The sequence below is a fragment of the Hylobates moloch genome, unplaced genomic scaffold (genome assembly GCF_009828535.3).
Source record: "Hylobates moloch isolate HMO894 unplaced genomic scaffold, HMol_V3 SCAFFOLD_4, whole genome shotgun sequence".
Lineage (NCBI taxonomy): Eukaryota > Metazoa > Chordata > Mammalia > Primates > Hylobatidae > Hylobates > Hylobates moloch.
Genome location: NW_026652279.1, coordinates 65,187,809 through 65,207,684, shown reverse-complemented (window position 1 = coordinate 65,207,684; position 19,876 = coordinate 65,187,809).

Here is a 19,876-nt window from a genome sequence, read left to right as displayed (position 1 = left end):
TTGTACCACCTTTTCACTCTTGAATTTCTTCCTGGGCAAAGCCAATAACCCTCCCGGACTAAGCCTCAGTTTTGGTGTTTGCTTGCCCTGCATCAGTTTTATATTGTGCCCTTTTTGGTAAGTTGTGCTTTTTGAAGAATTTATCACTTTCTTCTAAGTTGTCAAGTCTGTTGGCAAATAGTTGTCCACTAAATGTCCTTATTATCTTTCTAATATCTGTAGTCTGTATTGTTTCTCTTTCTTTTCTGATATTGCTATTGTGTTTGTAAACTTTCATTGTTAATTAGTCTTACTTGATTTTGTTAATTACTTTTTCAAAAAAAAAAAACATTTGGGATTGTTTAGTTTCTATTTCATTGATTTCTCTTTGGTATTACTTTTCTACAACTAATTTTTTGTAATTTGATATTTTCTTTGGGTTCCTAATATGGAAATATATATTATTGATGTCTTTAAAATTTGAGCAGGTCAATTTTTCTTCAAATATTATTTTAGCTTCGTTGGACACATTTTGTTTCGTTGTATTTTTTGTATTCATAATCACTCAGTTCAAAATATTTCCAAATTTCACTTGTGTGTTTTCCTTTGTCCCATTTTTACTAAGTGTGCTATATAATTTTCACATACTTTCTTTACATACTATGACTTTTTCTAAATAATTATTATTTAGAAAATTACTATATTTATTATTTGCTAGCTTAATTATTTTCCAGGCACAGACTATCCTCTCTAATATTTCAATCTTTTCAAAATTACTAATCTGTGTTTTGTGATCCAGCATAATGTTTATCATCATGATATTCTGTATGTAGTTGAAAAGATTATTACAGTTGCCTGTTGCAGTATGGATGTCAATTCAGCCAATGTTGTTGGTAGAGATTAACTGGTGTGTGAATTCTTACTAATATTATGGCTAATTTTCTGTCAATTATTGAGGAAGGAGTACTAAAATATCCAAATATGATTGTTCATCTATTCCTCTATTTCTACCCATTTCTTCTTCCAGTACGTTTATATACGTCATATATATTGCTGTCTAATTTATTCATAATAAAATTCACCTGATATGATTTGGCTGTGTCACTACCCATCTCATCTCAAATTGTAATCCTCATGTGTCGAGGGAGGGACCTGGTGGAAGCTGATTGGATCATAGGGGCACTTTCTCCCATAACTGTCCTCATGCTACTGAGAGAGTTCTCACAGGAGCTGATGGTTTTAAAAGTGTTTGGCAGTTTCCACTTTGCTCTCCCTCTCTCTCCTGCCACCATGTAAGACATGCCTTGCTTCCCCTTTGCCTTCCACCATGATGGTAAGTTTCCTGAGGTCTCTCCAGCCATGTGGAACTGTGAGTCAACTAAACCTCTTTCCTTTATAAATTACCCAGTCTCAGTTAGTATCTTTATAGCAGTGTGAGAATGACTAATATAGCACCTATTTGAAATATACAATTTGATGAGATATGACACATGTATACACTCATATGACCATCGCCTCATTCAAGATATAGAACATGTTCATCAGCATGTGTGCTTCTCCCATGGCTGTCAATCACACTCACACCCACTGAACCCATGCCATCACAACAACTGTGTGGTTTTCTGTAATTATATATTTGTTTTCTTTTTCTGTAATTTCATAAAAATAGAATCATATAGTATGTATATTCTTTTGTGTGTTTTTATTTTACATATATGCCATTCGTCATACCACAATTTGTTTATTTATTATCTGCTCTTGGACATTTGACTTTTTTCAGTTGGGCTGTTACAGGTTCAACTATTGTGGGTATTCATGTACAAGTTGCTTTACAGGCACATCTTTTTGTTTCCCCTTGATAAACATCTAAGGGTATTGATGCATGGAAGGCAAGCCCCCAAATTAGTCCTTAACCTAGGAGGGTTATTGCCTTTGCCCAAGAAAGAATTCAAGAGTGAGCTGGCAGTAGAAGAAAACAGCTTTATTATGGTGACAGTGTTACAGCTCTGTGACTGCTCCTACAGAGCAGAGCTACTCCATAGACAGTGTGTTGGGAGTAGCAGCTCAGGGGCAGTGTTGCAGTCATATTTATACCCACCTATAATTACATGCAAATCAAGATATGTGTTATTCAGAAATTTCTAGAAAAGGAGTGGTAACTTTCTGTTCATTATCATGAAAAGGGGCAGTAATTCTGGAAGTTGCCGCAGCAATAGTAAACTGCCATGGCACTGGTGGGTGTGCCTTATGGAAAGCTGGTTTTGATTTCTCTTTTATAGCTAGGCTTTAATTTGGTCTGTAATTAAGTCCTGCCTCCTACCTCATTCCCCACTCAGAGATTAGATACTTCTCCATAAACTTAAGGGAGCTGCAGAAGTGTGGAGGTCCATCTTCTGTAACTGCTTCCTGCTGATTTTATGGGCATAGGTCCTTCCTAGCACTGGAGGAGTAAAAATTTCTGTATACCTAATCTAAGGGGCCCAAAGACAGGATACTTTTATTCTCGGGGTCAGCTGATGGAATGAGTTAAAAGCCTTGTGGCAGCATTGTCTTTATCTGGAATTGTTGCAATTTAGAAGACACAAACTTTACTAAAAGGTTAAACAAGAGAAAACCAAAACCTGATAATAACAAGACAGCTATCAAAGGTCTTAGAAGAGGTAAAAACCAGCTGTGACTTGGGAGGGCACTTTTTGAAAACAACATTTTTTATTTAGAGATGGGATCTTGCTATGTTGCCCAAACTGGTTTCAAACTCCTGGGCTAAAGTGATCCTCCCACCTTGGCCTTCCAAAGTGCTGGGATTACAAGCGTGAGCCACTGCACCCAGCCAAGGGAAGGCACTTTTGATAGTCGACCAGATATAGTTGGGGTCTGGGCCCTGGTTCTACCTATGTAACCAGGTAACTTGCTCATAGATCATTTGAATGTTAACCTCAACCTGTCGGGTTGTTAATTTGTGTGCAGTAGGTTTTATTAATAACTGCACAGACTCTACCTTGTGTAGCTTGTAAATAACCCAATGTTAGCCTGTTATTGAGAATTATATTTGCCAAAGGGTCTAGGGAGTCTTAAATTCCCTTTAGTGTCTGACCTGTGTTTGGCGACTAAGGATTCTAGGGTTTGAGTCAAGATTTCTAGGGTTGAATTATGTAGGCAAAGCCACCTCAGGGTGTTGTTAGTCCTATTGACACCCTGATTCTCACCAGAATTAATCCTACTGCTCATTTATTTTTGATATTCCTAGGTTTCATGGAGTTATGGACCATGACCCCTGGGGGGGAAAGGGTGGCCAATGTACATTTACCTTTGTTCCAAGTTTTGATATATAAGAGAAGGCTCTTCCTTAAAGAGCAGGTGGCTCCCTTGCAAGACAAGAGTGTTTACAGAGTGTGACTTTTTTCCTTTCATGGCCACAAACAATAATGAGCTCAGTGGGGTACAATTAGAGATCCTTTGGGTATGATGTCTATTCTTCACTGCCAAGTTAGGTCCATAGGAATATTCTTCACATGTTTTAATATGACCCGTTGAATAATCTTTGTTTTCCATATGTGGATGGTACTCCCACCTTTCCAGATTAGGCAGTTGTTTTTTTCAAGTGTATGTTCTGGTGCAGGATAAGGCACCATATATGGCTTTCTCACTCACAAGTAGAATCCCATTTACCATGCTGTGCCCTTGGGAACTTGGTAATTAGAGTTGGATTAAGGCATCACAGGGAAACTTTCACTTTTGTGTTATTAACAAAACGGTGGATGTAAAAGAGAGAATCATTAGTGCAGTGGAGATATAGATACCCAAATTCCCAAGTCCAGGTAGTAGTGATGGGACTGGGTTCAGGTGGAATTGGTTAAGTTGGGGAGAATTTCACCTAACAAGTAGGAGTCTGGGTGCTTTGGAATTGCTATGGTCAGTTAGGAAGTCTGGGGAGATGACCATAACATTTTTCGGATGGGCCAGAAGGTAGAACTTTTTATCCTGGGATGTTGATGACAAATCCAGCAACTACGAAGATGATTCCCTACCACTATAATTTTTGAAATGTTTCCTATAGAGTTTTTCTCACTCACAATAAATCAGGGTAATTGGGAGAGCAAACAGGATTAACAGTGGCAGCATGGTGTCCGGTTGGGCTTTGGAGTGGCCTCTGTCTCTATCCCCAACAAGAACAAAAGATGTTTCCCCGGAGGAGGCAGTTGGCCAAAGCAACAGAAAAAAAGTATTACAATTAGGAAGAAGAGAACAATTACTGCTTCTATTTGTATTCAAAGCCTGAGGTTACTATTTCTGGCTGTGTGGATTCTTTTAAATAGGGAAGGGAGGCCTTCCAAAGGTTCACAGATGTAGGTCGTGGTGTTTCCTTTTGTGCCCATGACTAATAAGAAATAGGTTTAATCCTGGAGAGGTGTACCCAACTGTTATTCTCTGCAGTTTAACAGCAGTAGGAGTACTGAACAACACCTGATAAGGGACTTTCTATTTTGGTTGTAATTGATTCTTGAGAGATCCTTTTGTTCCAAGTTTTTAGTAAAATCAATCTCCTGGTTGAATGGACAGGGGTGGGGAACATTAATTCTTTTTGTTTTGGGAAGGGGCGATATTTTGTTTTTATATGCTTGAAAAACCTTTTGAACTTAGCTAAGTTGATAATATGGATAAGCATTCTATGTGTCTTTTTATCAAACAGGAGGTCTAGAGTTAAAAAGGGCCTCCTGTGAGTCATTTCAAATGGACTGAATTTTAGAGTTACCTTTGGAGCCATCCTCACATGTAAAAGGGCTCTGAGTAGGAGAGAAACCCAGACCTCTAAGCTCTCAGGTCTCCTAGCAGAGTTTTGCTAATGTCCTTTAAAAGACATAATTAGCTTTTCTTTTTTTTTTTTTTAATCTTATTGGAGAATTGAGGTCTCCATGAGAAGTGAAGATAACAGGTAATGCCTAGGGCTAAAAAAAACCTGCCTGGTCATTTTAGCTGTGAAGGAGGGTCCCCTTATCACTCGGTAGACTTTTTGGTAATCCAAACATAAAGAGACACATATCTAAAGTAATACAATTCAGTCGCAATTTTATAGATGACTGCAGTTTACCATTAATTCAATACATATTTATTAATTATTAAATAGAATATATTTGAAATTCCTCATTTTGTAGATCCTATCAAATAAACTATTTTTTCATATGATTATATTATCACAATTGGCAGTTGTGTATATGATGTGTATATGATGTGTATATATATCCACCAATTGATTACTAGCTGGATATGTGTGTTTGTGATCACAGACACACACACACACATACACACAGAGAGATGTACACACACTAATTTCAAATACTCAAACCCACTATTTCCACTGGGACTGAGTTGTAGTTTAATACTACATTCAAGGAAGACCCTATTATTACATAACATTGGAGGTTATCAGGGAGTTTCAAATTGTTATTATTGAAACAACAATGCACTCTTTTGAGATTCAGTGTGAACCTGCTGCAGTATGGTGCTGTTTACGGATTTTTAATATATGTAAACCTTGTAACACTGTTAAATAGAAAACTTGAGTGATTACTAAAGGAGTAACCTGAGTTTTCCAATTTTATAAAACTCTGCTATCGAATCAGATTTAAAATGTTTAAATTCCAGAAATGAGCAGAGACCCCAACATTTAATATCTCCAGGGAATTAATGAAAGAAAATACTAGAGAGATACTGGGGGAAGCAGAGACAATCTTCTGTTTGAAAAATCTATATACATTTACTAGCAGGATGGTAATAAGCATTTCCAGGGTTGTAGAAGCATTGAATAGAACAGTGGGGTAATGATGTTGAAACTATTGACAGAACTGGCAATAATGACCCACTAAAATGAAGCCAAATGGAATTAACCTAAAAATCCAATCAATGGCTCACTCACTGAGGGAAAAATGAGGAAAATTTCTGCATAATTTCACATTTTATTCTTGGTAGCTTTATATCACGTGAAATGTACAGAGTGTGCGTATGTGTGAGAGAAAATTTCAGCAAACAAAATCAGGCATTGTACTAGAAATTGCAGACAAAAGAAAATTAGTGGATTAGATTGACTTCTCTATTGGCAAATGGCATATTATAATAAAAATGCAACAGTACTTAACTTTCAACACTAATTATTAGTTATTTATTGAAAAATTGGCTTTTAAAAATATTTTATTCTTCTAATAATAAATATGATAAATAACAATACTGAACATGAATTTTTGAGCATATCATCAGCAAGTGTTTCTTTATTAAATTTCTTGAGGTGACAACTTAATGGTAGAAAGAAAGTAATTATGAATAAAAAACGCTATCCACTTAATTATGTAGTAATATATGGTTATGTAGCTATGCAATAATACCTTTGTGACTTCAGTTTCTTAACTGAAAATAAATAATCGCTTCAGTACTTTATAGTATTTTTAGGTTCCTAAACAAAAGAAATATGATATGATCTTCAATATTTTTCCTTGATTAAATCATTTCTAGATGATAGTTGAACTTATAGTTGCCAGTTTACTAAAAGCTTATATTGAAATTTAGTTATAAAATATTTAGTAAGAAAAACAAAGGTATAATATTTATTAGATAGCCCATATTACTGCATCATATACAGTTTTATAAACAAGTAAATCTCATAGTACATTCACAGGCAAATATAAACATAATAAAAATAACACTGTATTATTTAACCATGTTTACATGCCAAGTGAGCAGTAAATGGGCAGCTGATAGTACATTCAATTAGACAGTCTATCATATAAATTTCATTCACTCATTAAATTTATGCTTTAATGCTAAATTACTCTATTTATGACCAGCAGAGAAATATATGTGTATAGTAAACATTGAGTCTAATGACTAAAGTAAAACGATTGAGTACTTTGGTTTTTACCATTACACACCTGTAATTAAAAAAAAAATTGGATGATATGTTTTCTCTCATTGTGTTAATCTTTGTTTTTTCAACTTATCTGTCCTTTCACTAAAAGAAAATCACCCTACTAATTCATACTTAATAGAAGACCTTTGCATTAACTCAAAGCAGGTTGGTATCCAATTATCATAGCCTATTCCATTTTGAAAAATGAGGCAATTATAAATTTGTGATCTTTCCCCTTTCTTTAATTCCACTGTTCAGTGAGTTGTATTTGTTTTGTTTATTATGAATAACTCCAAGTAAACCTGGTTACATCTGCCTATTCACTTTAAAAGTTACGGTGAGTCTCACTGGTCTGCCATCTGGAGTCACAGCTAGCTGACAATACTGTATAACTTTTTAAATTCATATGTTGCTGAATCTAATGTAATTTTGAAATAAGTATGTTATGTTTAACAATTTTGGAATGCATCTCCTTGGCCTGATAGCAGCAGCTACTGCGTTAAGAAATTGTTCTTATAGCAATATGCCACTGATTCATTATTTTTTCTTTTCAAGCTTATCACTAGCTTAAGACATAACATATATCCACCCCCTGAGTGTTTCTTTTAAGTCTATTCCATGTTTCTATGTGGATTTCTCATTTCTTTTACTATCATAATATTGAGCAAAATTTAGACAGAAAAAGTTTATTACTGTTATTGAATAAGGTATGTTTATTATTACAAAATCATATGATTTTACAAAATACATTTTTTCCTATGGCCCATTATGTTTGGAGTATAATTAGATGTTTCCCATAGTAACTAGGCCCCTGCTATCAAGCTAAATGGAATAACTTTATTCTTCTGCAAATTTTTAACAGGGCAAACAAAATAATAGTCACAATAGCAGGAATTTTATTATGAAAGGTAATTATCACTGATTATACCACATTGAAAAGCAATCCTCTTTATTCTCTCCACCTTGCCTTCCAACTTTGGTCCATATTCTTAAGTGCTTTTCATATATCTGTAATGGCATCATAGAAATACTACAGTGATTCTTTAAAATACCTGAAATTACAAGAAAACCCATGATTACTTGATAAGACAAACTAGGAGGAAAAGTATAAATTACAGTCATTGTTTTCTGGTTCCATGGTATATTACTGATGCATTCTGAATTCTTGTCCCTTGCCTGATTTCACAACAGAGAGATTAATGCTCCCAGATTCTAAATTCTTGTCAGATGTCCAGATTCTAAAATCTTTGACAAATGAACAATTTTGAAGTAGTTATTTATGTTTTTTCCCCAGTCCCATATCATCTTATCCAAGCAAATCCAATACACTCAGTTTTAATATACATGCTTGCCACTAAAACTTCTCTCCTTTCATTATATTACTCTTTGTAGCAATTAGATTGCCTTTTGGATTGATACTTTTTCCAGTGTTTCCAGATTCTGACTATAGGTTTTACCTTCTAGTTCAAATTCTGCTTCTTTAGATTTTTCAACTATTTAATTTCTGAATATTGACCAAAAACACACACTAAAGTGTGTAAATCACTGTCTCAGTTATTCTTCTCAGTGTTGTGATAGCATTTCCATCAGTTTTTCCAGATTAAGGATTCTTTTCATAATCTGAACCACTCAAAATTTGAGCCCTGTATTTTATGCTTTCTCCATTTGTTGCCAGACTCTTACATTGATGCTAACAGCTGATATAATTTTCTCCTCAATATTTTATGTAGAAATTCTTGACTTACAGACCCTGTGTATACCAATCCCTGGATAAGTAAAACCCGTTTTGTACATTTCATTCTGTAACAGTCACCTAACCCTCTTAATTCTGTATATCCTACTGACTAACCGTATAACTCAATTTATGATATGTGCTCATGCATATAAACCATTGCACATTTTTTTCACTATATTTCAAACAGCCTGATATCTAATTTCCACTTGAGGAAACATATATTCCCATTCCTGGTCACAATTTCTGACCATCATTTGTTTCTGACCCCGTAGGCTAAGTAACAAATCCCTCTTCAATACTGTTAATGTCTACTGCAGCAATTATTAATTTTTAATATCTCTACTTAAAAGAGTTCTTCAACTTAAAATTATCACTTTATGTTTGTTTTGTTTTGCTTTTGCTTTAGTTTCCAATCTGTAACATGACTTATCTAGAGTATTTCATGAATATTTTTCTGGAATATTTAATTAATTATTTAGTGAGTAATTAGTATGAGGATAGTTATCAATGCATAGAACAAAAATATTTAGTGTAGAAATTTTCATAATGGAGATTATGACGAAGAATGAATAAGTGTTAACTTAGTGTAGTCCATGTTGCAACAGAAGTAAAATGGTTCTTTGTATAGATACCAACAAAAGACTTTGCTGATAATCCAGGGGAGATAACTGAATCTCCAAGAATCCCGTTTGGCTGTAAAATAATTTAAAAGAAGAGTTGTGTATTTTTACACGTATATGTTTTGTTTTTGTTTTTATTTTGAGATGGAGCCTCACTCTGTCACCCAGGCTGGAGTGCTATGGCACAATCTCAGCTCACTGCAGGCTCTGCTTCCTGGGTTCAAGCGATTCTCCTGCCTCAGCCTCCCGAGTAGCTGGGACTACAGGTGCACACCAACACGTCTGGCTAATTTTTGTATTTGTAGTAGAGATGGGGTTTCACCATGTTGGCGAGGCTGGTCTTGAACTCCTGACTTCAAGTGATCCTCCCACCTTGGCCGCCCAAACTGTTGGGATTACAGGCATGAGCCACCATGCCCATCCTTTACATGTATATGTTATATGTTACTGTTCTGATGTGCTGATCTTTACTCACTACAATATTTTTTATAGTTTTCTATACAATGGCCAGGTTGATTTTCCTCATACTAAGGATGATCTGTGTATGAGGCAATTATTTTACAAGCTTAGTGCCATGTTTTGTGGTTCTATCACAATTAAAATAATACTTATATTAAAGTAAATCTTTGATTCATGGTACATTTCCAATAACCATTGTTTATCAGATCAGTGACATTCAGTAATATTGAATTTAAACTTGAAGGAAAATTTTAGTAAGGAATTTCTACATATACTCAAAGAAATTTCCTAAAACTTAATGTTGAAATGAGGAATTTGGCATAAAGTATTTTAGTATTATTTCATTATTATCTTGCATTTTACATTTTTGAAAGTACCAGCTAATGAGTTAAGAGAGAAAATAATATGGATTAAAACTGTTGATATATTTGTGAAATAATTAGGATTTATATAAGGAGAAACTAACAGAATTAGCACAAAACTAATAAAACCAATACATTAAGTTATGTGGCTAACTTCAAATATTAGAAGAAACAAAAATCTCTGATAATAATTATAATAAATTTTATATTTTAAGGTAAAATAAATGATTCAATTAATAACCCAAAAATAAAATTATAAAATAATAGTTAGAATAAAAAAAGATTGAATAGAATATATACATATATGTATACATTTATATACAAAATTAGAAATATTTTCTATTTTTCTCTCTCTCTACACAAACATTATATATATACATATATCTATAATTTTTTTAAACTTGACTGAAAAGACAAAATTACTTGAGTAAATGGTGAGAAATACTAGGACACTATGTTCCCGTTTAGAAAGAATTGATATATATGCATATATGTCAGTTTTCCTGAATCAATTTGCAAATTTCATTTAGTACTACCGACTTCCAATTTTATATTTTCTTTATTTTTAAATTCAAAAATTTTATTTTAAAATCATTTTAGACTCAAAAGAATTGGCCAAAATAGTACAGACAATTTATTTGTACCCTTTTTCTAGTTTACACCAATGGTATTGTCTTATAAAAGAAATTATGTCATCAAAATAAGGTATTTGACATTTTTCATAATATTTATACTACACACCTTATTCAGATTTTACCAGGTTTGCTTGCGCTCTTTATTTCAGTACAGTTAGAGAAAATTTTATCACATGTGCAGATTTTTGTAACCACTAACGTAGTCAGATTACAAAGCTTTTCAACATCACAAATAAGCTCCTTTTTGCTTCTTCTTAATGATCACATCCTTCCCAAACTTTAATCTCTGTCAAACACTAATCTGTTCTCTATTACTATAATTTTGTCACATGGAAAAAGTTATATAAAATAAACCATACCGTATCTAACCTTTCAGTTTGGCTTCTTTTTTTTTATGCTCCAATATAATACTCTGGAGATACACAAAATTATGCAAATCAGTATTTTGTTCTTTTATATTGCTGAGTCATATTCCATTATATGGATACATCACAGTTTGTCTATTCATCTTTTGAAGATAGATTGCTTCTTTCTTTGCTATTAGAACTGAAACTGCTGTAAACATTTGTACACTGATGTTGGTGTAAATATATGTCTTAATTTCTCTAGAATAAATATGTAGGAACACAACTATCTTGTAGTAAAATTTCCTTTTATTTTATAAGAAACTGCCAAACTCTTTTCCAGAGTGACTGAATTATTTTACTTATCAGCATATAAGAGATCAAGTCATTCCACATCCTCGTCATATTTTGCACACAATACTATGCTTTAGAGTTACATAATTACATTGTTTTAATTACCTATGTTTAACGTTTCTAACCACATAGTATACTATTCTACCATATCATGGCACAGTATTCTACCATCTACCATATCTTGCTTATCTCTTCTTAAATTACGGTTTTCTAACTTGTCTCTATCTTCTCATTACTGCAAATTATACATTCCCTGTAAACCACCTGTGTGATTTTACTGGCATATAATTTAGTTATGGGATTCCAGGCTATGCATAATGTTAATAAATAGTATCTGGTTTCTTTCCAAAATATCAAGACTGGTGCACTTCATCAGGAATTCGTTTCTATTTTCTATCCACTAACAAAACCTATTATCCAATTTTTAGCATGCCAATTGTAATAAATTATATTTATTCGTTGTTTTAACTAAACATTTTGCTTCTAGTGAATTGGAGCCTCTCTATATATACAGTTATGCAGCACATGACGATGTTTTGGACGATTGGCTGCATAAACAACGGTGGTCCCACAAGTTTATAATGGAGGTGAAAAATTCCTATACCCTGGTGACATGGTAGCCATAGTAACATCTTAGTGCAACACATTATTCAACAAGGCTGTCGTCGAAATGACAAACAACTTTAACCTAGGTTTGGAAAAGGATGACATTGAGGAGCTGCCAGATGTGATTCCTGAGGGAATTGACTAATGAGGAGTTAATGAAACTAGATCAGGAATGCAGAGCTTAATACGAGACAAGAGAAAAGGACATTGCAGGAGAAGAACCCCCAAGAAAATTCACAGTAAAGATTTAACAGAAGATATTATGGACTTCAGCAAGCTCATTAAAAAGTTTGAAAACCTGGAACAGAAATTATAACAAACTGTCTCTCAGACCACAGTGCAATCAAACTAGAACTCAGGATTAAGAAACTCACTCAAAACCACTCAACTACATGGAAACTGAACAACCTGCTCCTGAATGACTACTGGGTACATAATGAAATGAAGGCAGAAATAAAGATGTTCTTTGAAACCAATGAGAACAAAGACACAACATACCAGAATCTCTGGGACACATTCAAAGCAGTGGGTAGAGGGAAATTTATAGCACTAAATGCCCACAAGAGAAAGCAGGAAAGATCCAAAATTGACACCCTAACATCACAATTAAAAGAACTAGAAAAGCAAGAGCAAACACATTCAAAAGCTAGCAGAAGGCTAGAAATAACTAAGATCAGAGCAGAACTGAAGGAAATAGAGACATAAAAAACCCTTCCAAAAATTAATGAATCCAGGAGCTGGTTTTTTGAAAAGATCAACAAAATTGATAGACCGCTAGCAAGACTAATAAAGAAGAAAAGAGAGAAGAATCAAATAGATGCAATAAAAAATGAAAAAGGGGATATCACCACCAATCCCACAGAAATACAATCTACCATCAGAGAATACTACAAACACCTCTATGCAAATAAACTAGAAAATCTAGAAGAAATGGATAAATTCTTCGACAAATACACACTCCCAAGACTAAACCAGGAAGAAGTTGAATCTCTGAATAGACCAATAACAGGCTCCGAAATTGTGGCAATAATCAATAGCTTACCAACCAAAAAGAATCCAGGACCTGATGGATTCACAGCCGAATTCTACCAGAGGTACAAGGAGGAACTGGTACCATTCCTTCTGAAACTATTCCAATCCATAGAAAAAGAGGGAATCCTCCCTAACTCATTTTATGAAGCCAGCATCGTCCTGATACCAAAGCCTGGCAGAGACATAACCAAAAAAGAGAATTTCAGACCAATATCCTTGATGAACATTGATGCAAAAATCCTCAATAAAATACTGGCAAACTGAATCCAGCAGCACATCAAAAAGCTTATCCACCATGATCAAGTGGGCTTCATCCCTGGGATGCAAGTCTGATTCAACATACGCAAATCAATAAATGTAATCCAGCATATAAACAGAACCAAAGACAAAAACCACATGATTATCTCAATAGATGCAGAAAAGGCCTTTGACAATATTCAACAACGCTTCATGCTAAAAACTCTCAATAAATTAGGTATTGATGGGACGTATCTCAAAATAATAAGAGCTATCTATGACAAACCCACAGCCAATATCATACTGAATGGGCAAAAACAGGAAGCATTCTCTTTGAAAACTGGCAAAAGACAGGGATGCCCTCTCTCACCACTCCTATTCATTATAGTGCTGGAAGTTCTGGCCAGGGCAATCAGGCAGGAGAAGGAAATAAAGGGTATTCAATTAGGAAAAGAGGAAGTCAAATTGTCCCTGTTTACAGATGACACGATTGTATATCTAGAAAACCCCATCGTCTCAGCCCAAAATCTCCTTAAGCTGATTAGCAACTTCAGCAAAGTCTCAGGATACAAAATCAATGTACAAAAATCACAAGCGTTCTTGTACACCAATAACAGACAAACAGAGAGCCAAATCATGAGTGAACTCCCATTTACAATTGCTTCAAAGAGAATAAAATACCTAGGAATCCAACTTACAAGGGATGTGAAGGACCTCTTCAAGGAGAACTACAAACCACTGCTCAATGAAATAAAAGAGGATACAAACAAATGGAAGAACATTCCATGCTCATAGGTTGGAAGAATCAATATCGTGAAAATGGTCATACTGTCCAAGGTAATTTATAGATTCAATGTCATCCCCATCAAGCTACCAATGACTTTCTTCACAAAATTGAAAACCTGGGCCCCAACACCAGGTTTTCATTAATAGAGAGAAATGTTCATGGTGCATTATCAGCTTACAAGCAAACCTGTGATTGAAAAAACAAAACAAAACAAAAAAGCCATTATGGACGTATTTCTAAAAAAAAGGTGACACCCCCAGAAGAGCCTCAGGCAGGTCCTTCAGGAGGTATTCCAGAAGAAGGCATTGTTATCATAGGAGAAGCAAGCTCCATGAGTGTCATTGCTCCTGAAGACCTTCCAGTGAGAAAAGATGTGGAGGTAGAAGACAGTGATGTTGATAAACCTGACCCTGTGCAGGCCTAGAATAATGTGTGTGTGTGTGCCTTAATATGCACATTAAAATTTTTTTAAGTAAAAACAAAATATTAAAAATCAAAAAAGCTTATAGAATAAGGAAATAAAATAACTTATTTCTGTACAGCTGTAAACCTGTTTATGTTTTAAGCTGTCATTTAAAAGATTCGAAAGTTTAAAATTAAAAAGTTAATAAAGTTACAATAAGATAACATGAATTTATTATTGAAGAAAGAAAAGCAATTTTTATAAATTTAGTGTAGCCTAAGTGTACAGTGTTTATAGTCTACAGTGAGGTATAGAAATGTCCCAGGCCTTCGCATTCACTCACCACTCACTCAGTAACTCACCCAGAGCAATTTCCTGTCCTGCAAGCTCCATTCATGGACAGTGCTCTACACAGAAGTACCATTTTTTATCTTTTATGTTATATTTTTGCTGTACATTTTTTAAGTCTGTACATGTATTTAGATACACAGGTGCTTACCATTGTGTTACAATTACCTACAGTATTGAGTATAGGAACAAGCTGTACAGATTTGTAGCCTAGGAGCAATAGTAAGGGTATATCACATAGCCTAGGAGTATAGTAGGCTACACCATTTAGGTTTGTGTAAGTACATTCATGATGTTCGTACAGTAAAATCAACTAAAGACTTTTTTTTTTTTTTTGAGATGGAGTCTCACTCTGTTGCCCTGGCTGGAATCCAGTGGCATGATCTCTGCTCACTGCAAGCTCCGCCTCCCGGGTTCACACCATTCTCCTGCCTCAGCCTCCCAAGTAGCTGGGACTACAGGCGCCCGCCACCATGCCCGGCTAATGTTTTTGTATTTTTAGTAGAGAGGAGGTTTCACCGTGCTAGTCAGAATGGTCCCTATCTCCTGACCTCGTGATCCGCCCACCTCGGCCTCCCAAAGTGTTGGGATTATAGGCGTGAGCCACCGTGCCCAGCCTAAAGACATATTTTCAGAACTTACTCCTTTTGTTAAGCAGTGCATGACTATGGTTACTTGTACTTCAGATTTCCTCTCAGTGAACTGTCTGTTCCTATGTGATAACTATATTTATCCTGGGTTTTCTATCTTTTTCTTACTTTAAGGTTTTTTTTTTTTAATTTTCTAACTGTCTTAAATGTTGCAAGTGGTTTTTTTCCAATATGTCCTATCTCTACAGTTGCCTTTATTGTATACAAATTCCTTAGGTTACATGTAATCAAATCCATTATTTTTTCATAAAGCAAGAAGGAACAATTTTGATATTAATAGTAGGTTTTGTACAAATTAACTATGAAATATTATTTTTGTCTGCATAATTGGGGCTTATTTATATAAAAGGAGCATAATTAGTGAATGAAAAGTATTTTGTGGAATTCTATAAGTCTTTTCAATACCATAAACGCTGGCTTTGGAAAGATTCAAACATATTGCCCTTCACATTTTTTTAAAAAAGATTGATACCTATGCTCATTTTACTTTTTTTCATTCTCAGTCATTTTGCTAGAAGCATGAAAGTTGAAATAATATTTTCCTGATCTTATTTTTATATCTGATTCTAAAGTGAGAAATAGCACTCTTGAAACTTTACATCACATTTTATCTTATATTGTGAAAAGTTGAATTGATATCAACTAGAAAAAATGTTCTATTCTTTCCTTGCAGCAAATTACCTTTCCCCACAAAGGTTCTGATCCAAGATGACCCACCGCATGGTATGCTGTGTTATAAGAGCAACATCCCTGTAATGTGAAGAATAACATGGAGACTCATTTTTTATCTTAAAAAAGAAGCTTCATGAGCACTGTTGATACATACCTTAGAGAGAGACAGAAAAGGAATTAAAGAAATAGATAGATAATAAAGAAAGTTGCTTAGTTTTTCTTTTCAAAATATTGTGAGAAAAAACCTTCCTTCCCTAAGCAGATAGTAGCCCTAAGCTATGGTAAATTTGAGGGATGAAAACAAAAGAGAGGGGCAGCTACTATGTACAGTCTTTGGGATTTTATCAATATGCTATAGAAATTATTAATGTAAGATATAGTTCATAAATATGCTTCTTACATATCTGAAATGTGCTGTTAGTCGTTTTATATTTGCAGCAAAAATAATTCAAAGCACTAACTGGCAACACCTTCAGCCCTAACCTCACTCCGTATTGCCCAGGAGAATCATGTTTGCCCAGTGCTTAGCAGAGGTATAACAGGGAACAAATGAAAGCAAAGCCTGCAGCCAATAGCCTTAGTTCCATGAAACACTAAAAATATGAGAATTTGAGGTTGAATTAACTTCTGCCATTTTAGTGTACTTAAAACTGTAACATATATTAAACGTATTTGATAAATTGTATAAATTGAGCTATTATATTCCAATAGATTTGAAAGCATTCTCAGACTGTCTCATGATAAATATGATCATTGGTATTACATCAGTTTGGATTTTGCTCTACTAATGAAGCCTGAGGCAAATAGCTAGTGTTTACCAAACATCCACTTGTGTGCCTTTATGTTTCCTAGCTTCCTTTTTGCTAAGCTTGAGTCTGTATTACTCATCTATCTAGTCGAAATGATACATGTTTATTGTAGGGCAAATTTTCTCCTTTCTCTCTTTCTCAGATATGAATAACTTTAGAACTCTCATTTCCCAGAGATAGGAGCTACAAGATTACAGACAGCTGATTGATCTGCTTTAGATTTTGTGTGGGTGAAAAATAAATGTTTGTTTTGTTAAGTCCTTGAAATTTTGGAGCTGTCTGTTGTGGTAGCTATCACTAGCTACACTGACTAATTCTACAAACATCACAAATATCAAATGGTTAATGATATGTTTTTCTATTATTGTCAACAATCTTCATATTCGGTTATATCTTGTCAACATCAACAAGAAAATGACCCAAAATTTACAATCCTTGTGGATTTTTTTCAATGCAGAACTTACACCTCATTGGAATAGAGTTCCACTCAATTTTAACAATACTCAACCAGGTTATCCATAAGGTCTTGAGGATGAGAAGTACAAAAACAGCACATAAAAGATAAGGAAGGAAAATAAAGCTGGGAACAAAAATTGACCAAAAAAAAGAAAGGTAAGAGAACCAGTTCTAAGTTATATACTAATAGTAAGAGAGGAGAAAGTTTCACAATGTATAGTGTCCTTAATTATATAGAATTATTTTCGGAGGAAGACAGAATGATTATTGATGAAATCTGAAGGCAATCACAAGTAAAATATTGAGTTCATCATTTATCTTTAAAAGTAATGAGAATCTTTCTATCCAAAATTATGTGCAGATTTGTTTAAATATTACAAAGATTTTACTAATATGTTGAGATTTTCCTCAAACTTTGATCGACAAATAATATTGGACCATGTTGATCCTGTGGCTCAACGCATGACCTCTGGAGGTTATCATGCCCCAGTTTTGGACACATGACTACTTGACAAAATGTCAGAGGAAAATAAATTTAAAGTAGAAATGAATAACGATCATTGCACTTGGCAATTTAATGAATACTTTATTTGTACCAACTGTATTATTTAGATAAGATCATTCAAGAGACAAACTCAAAATATCTAAGATTTATGCTAAAATAGTTAAATATCTAGCTTAATATCTAGCTGCTTAGACAAAGTATATATGTAAAAATTAAAATGTCAATACAAGCTTGAAATGTTACACTCGATGATAGATGGGGGGAAAATAGAGGATTATGAATGGTGAAATTGAGAATTAAAGACAATGAATTTGGAGAGAACTTTTGACTGTTCAGGGGAAGCCGGATTATTGACACGTCAATTTGGATAGAAAAAAAATCTGCTGTAAAAATTATAGTTTTTAACTGAATTCCTTTGTTTAAAATCAGGTAAAATACCTCACTTGCAGGTAGCACTGGAAACATATTTGAATGAATAAATAAATTAAGTATAATACATGGAAGAGGCATATAAAAATGAAAGACCTAATTTTATTTTAATAGACAATAACTTGTATATGTATGCTGACCATTGAGGCAATTTACTTTCTGATACCTTGAAGATGAAACAAAATTAACCAGCACATCAAAAAATAAATACCATTTTTACATGTTAATGTATTTTAGTGATAATACTTATTTATAGTAAGGAAGACTCAACAACTAATGGCACCCTTTTTTTCCAGAGGATTTTATTTTCTTTTTCTTTTCAAACAGAAGAAAACACAATGAATGAAAAACCATTTGCCTCCTAGAGTAATGTTTAAAACTGTATGAATAATTCACTGTACTTGGTATGTGGTTGATTTTGAAAACCAAAATAGCACAATTAGATGAATTAAAAGAACTTGATATCAATTACATTAAAATAAACTTTTTCTTGGAAAATAGTTTTTGTTCTAAATTGCTTCTCTGCTCTGTATAAATATGTATAAGATTAAAAACATAAAATTAATTTATTTAACTCTAAATCGAATTTTATTAGTTGAGCATGCTGAGGTATAAATCAAATTTTATTTTAATCTGAAGCTTGAAAAAATACAATTTTTTGTGATAGGTTATAAAAATAAGAATTCATCTAATAATAATACAGTGATTAATTTATTTTAAACAACAGAGGATAAATAGTACTAAAGAAATAGATTATATTTTGGAAAGTTATAATAAGCAATAAAAGCCTCTTTTTATTTCTGCTTGAGTAATAACTTCAGGTGGTCTGTGGAATGAAAAAAATGCAAATAATTTGTAATATTTTCGCTAGGTACTATTAGCTATGTATCTCATTATCCATTATTAAAAGAATGATTGGTGGAAAAATTGGTAAGAAAAAATGCCAGCATCTGTTTTATCTGATACTAGATCTCAGTAGTGAAATGTTTTAGAAAGATATTCCACCACAGCTAAATTTTAAGAAGTGTAAAATGTGTACTTGTTATATTATTAGTTTCAAGAATATTAGATAGAAAAAAAGTGTAGTCTAATAAAATAAGTTTAAGCAAGATATGAAAACCCTCACTGAGATTTGTAAAAGAGTGGTTGTTAAATTTGAGGACAAGACTTGTAGTTAATTAGCCTACTTAGGCATTTTTCCAACTTATTTAATCCAAAAATCAATAAATGAAAAAATAGTTTAAAAAACCATCTTTCTTTGAGGATTTCTAATTTTGACAGAACAAGTTTTCTCTCAGTGCACCCTGGGAAACATTTTCCTTAAAACAAACAAACAAAAATGTTATTTTAATGTTCCAGAGGTCAGGAGTCTGAAATGGTCTTACTGACTAATATCAAGATTTTTTGGAAGGACTACATTCCCTATAGAGGCTCTAGGGGAAGAAGTTAACTTGACTTTTCCAGCCCCTAGAGACTGCCTGGATTCCTTGGTTGGGACTCCATCCTCCATCTTTAAATCTAGCAGCACAGCAGCTTCAAAGCCCTCTTCTGTCTGA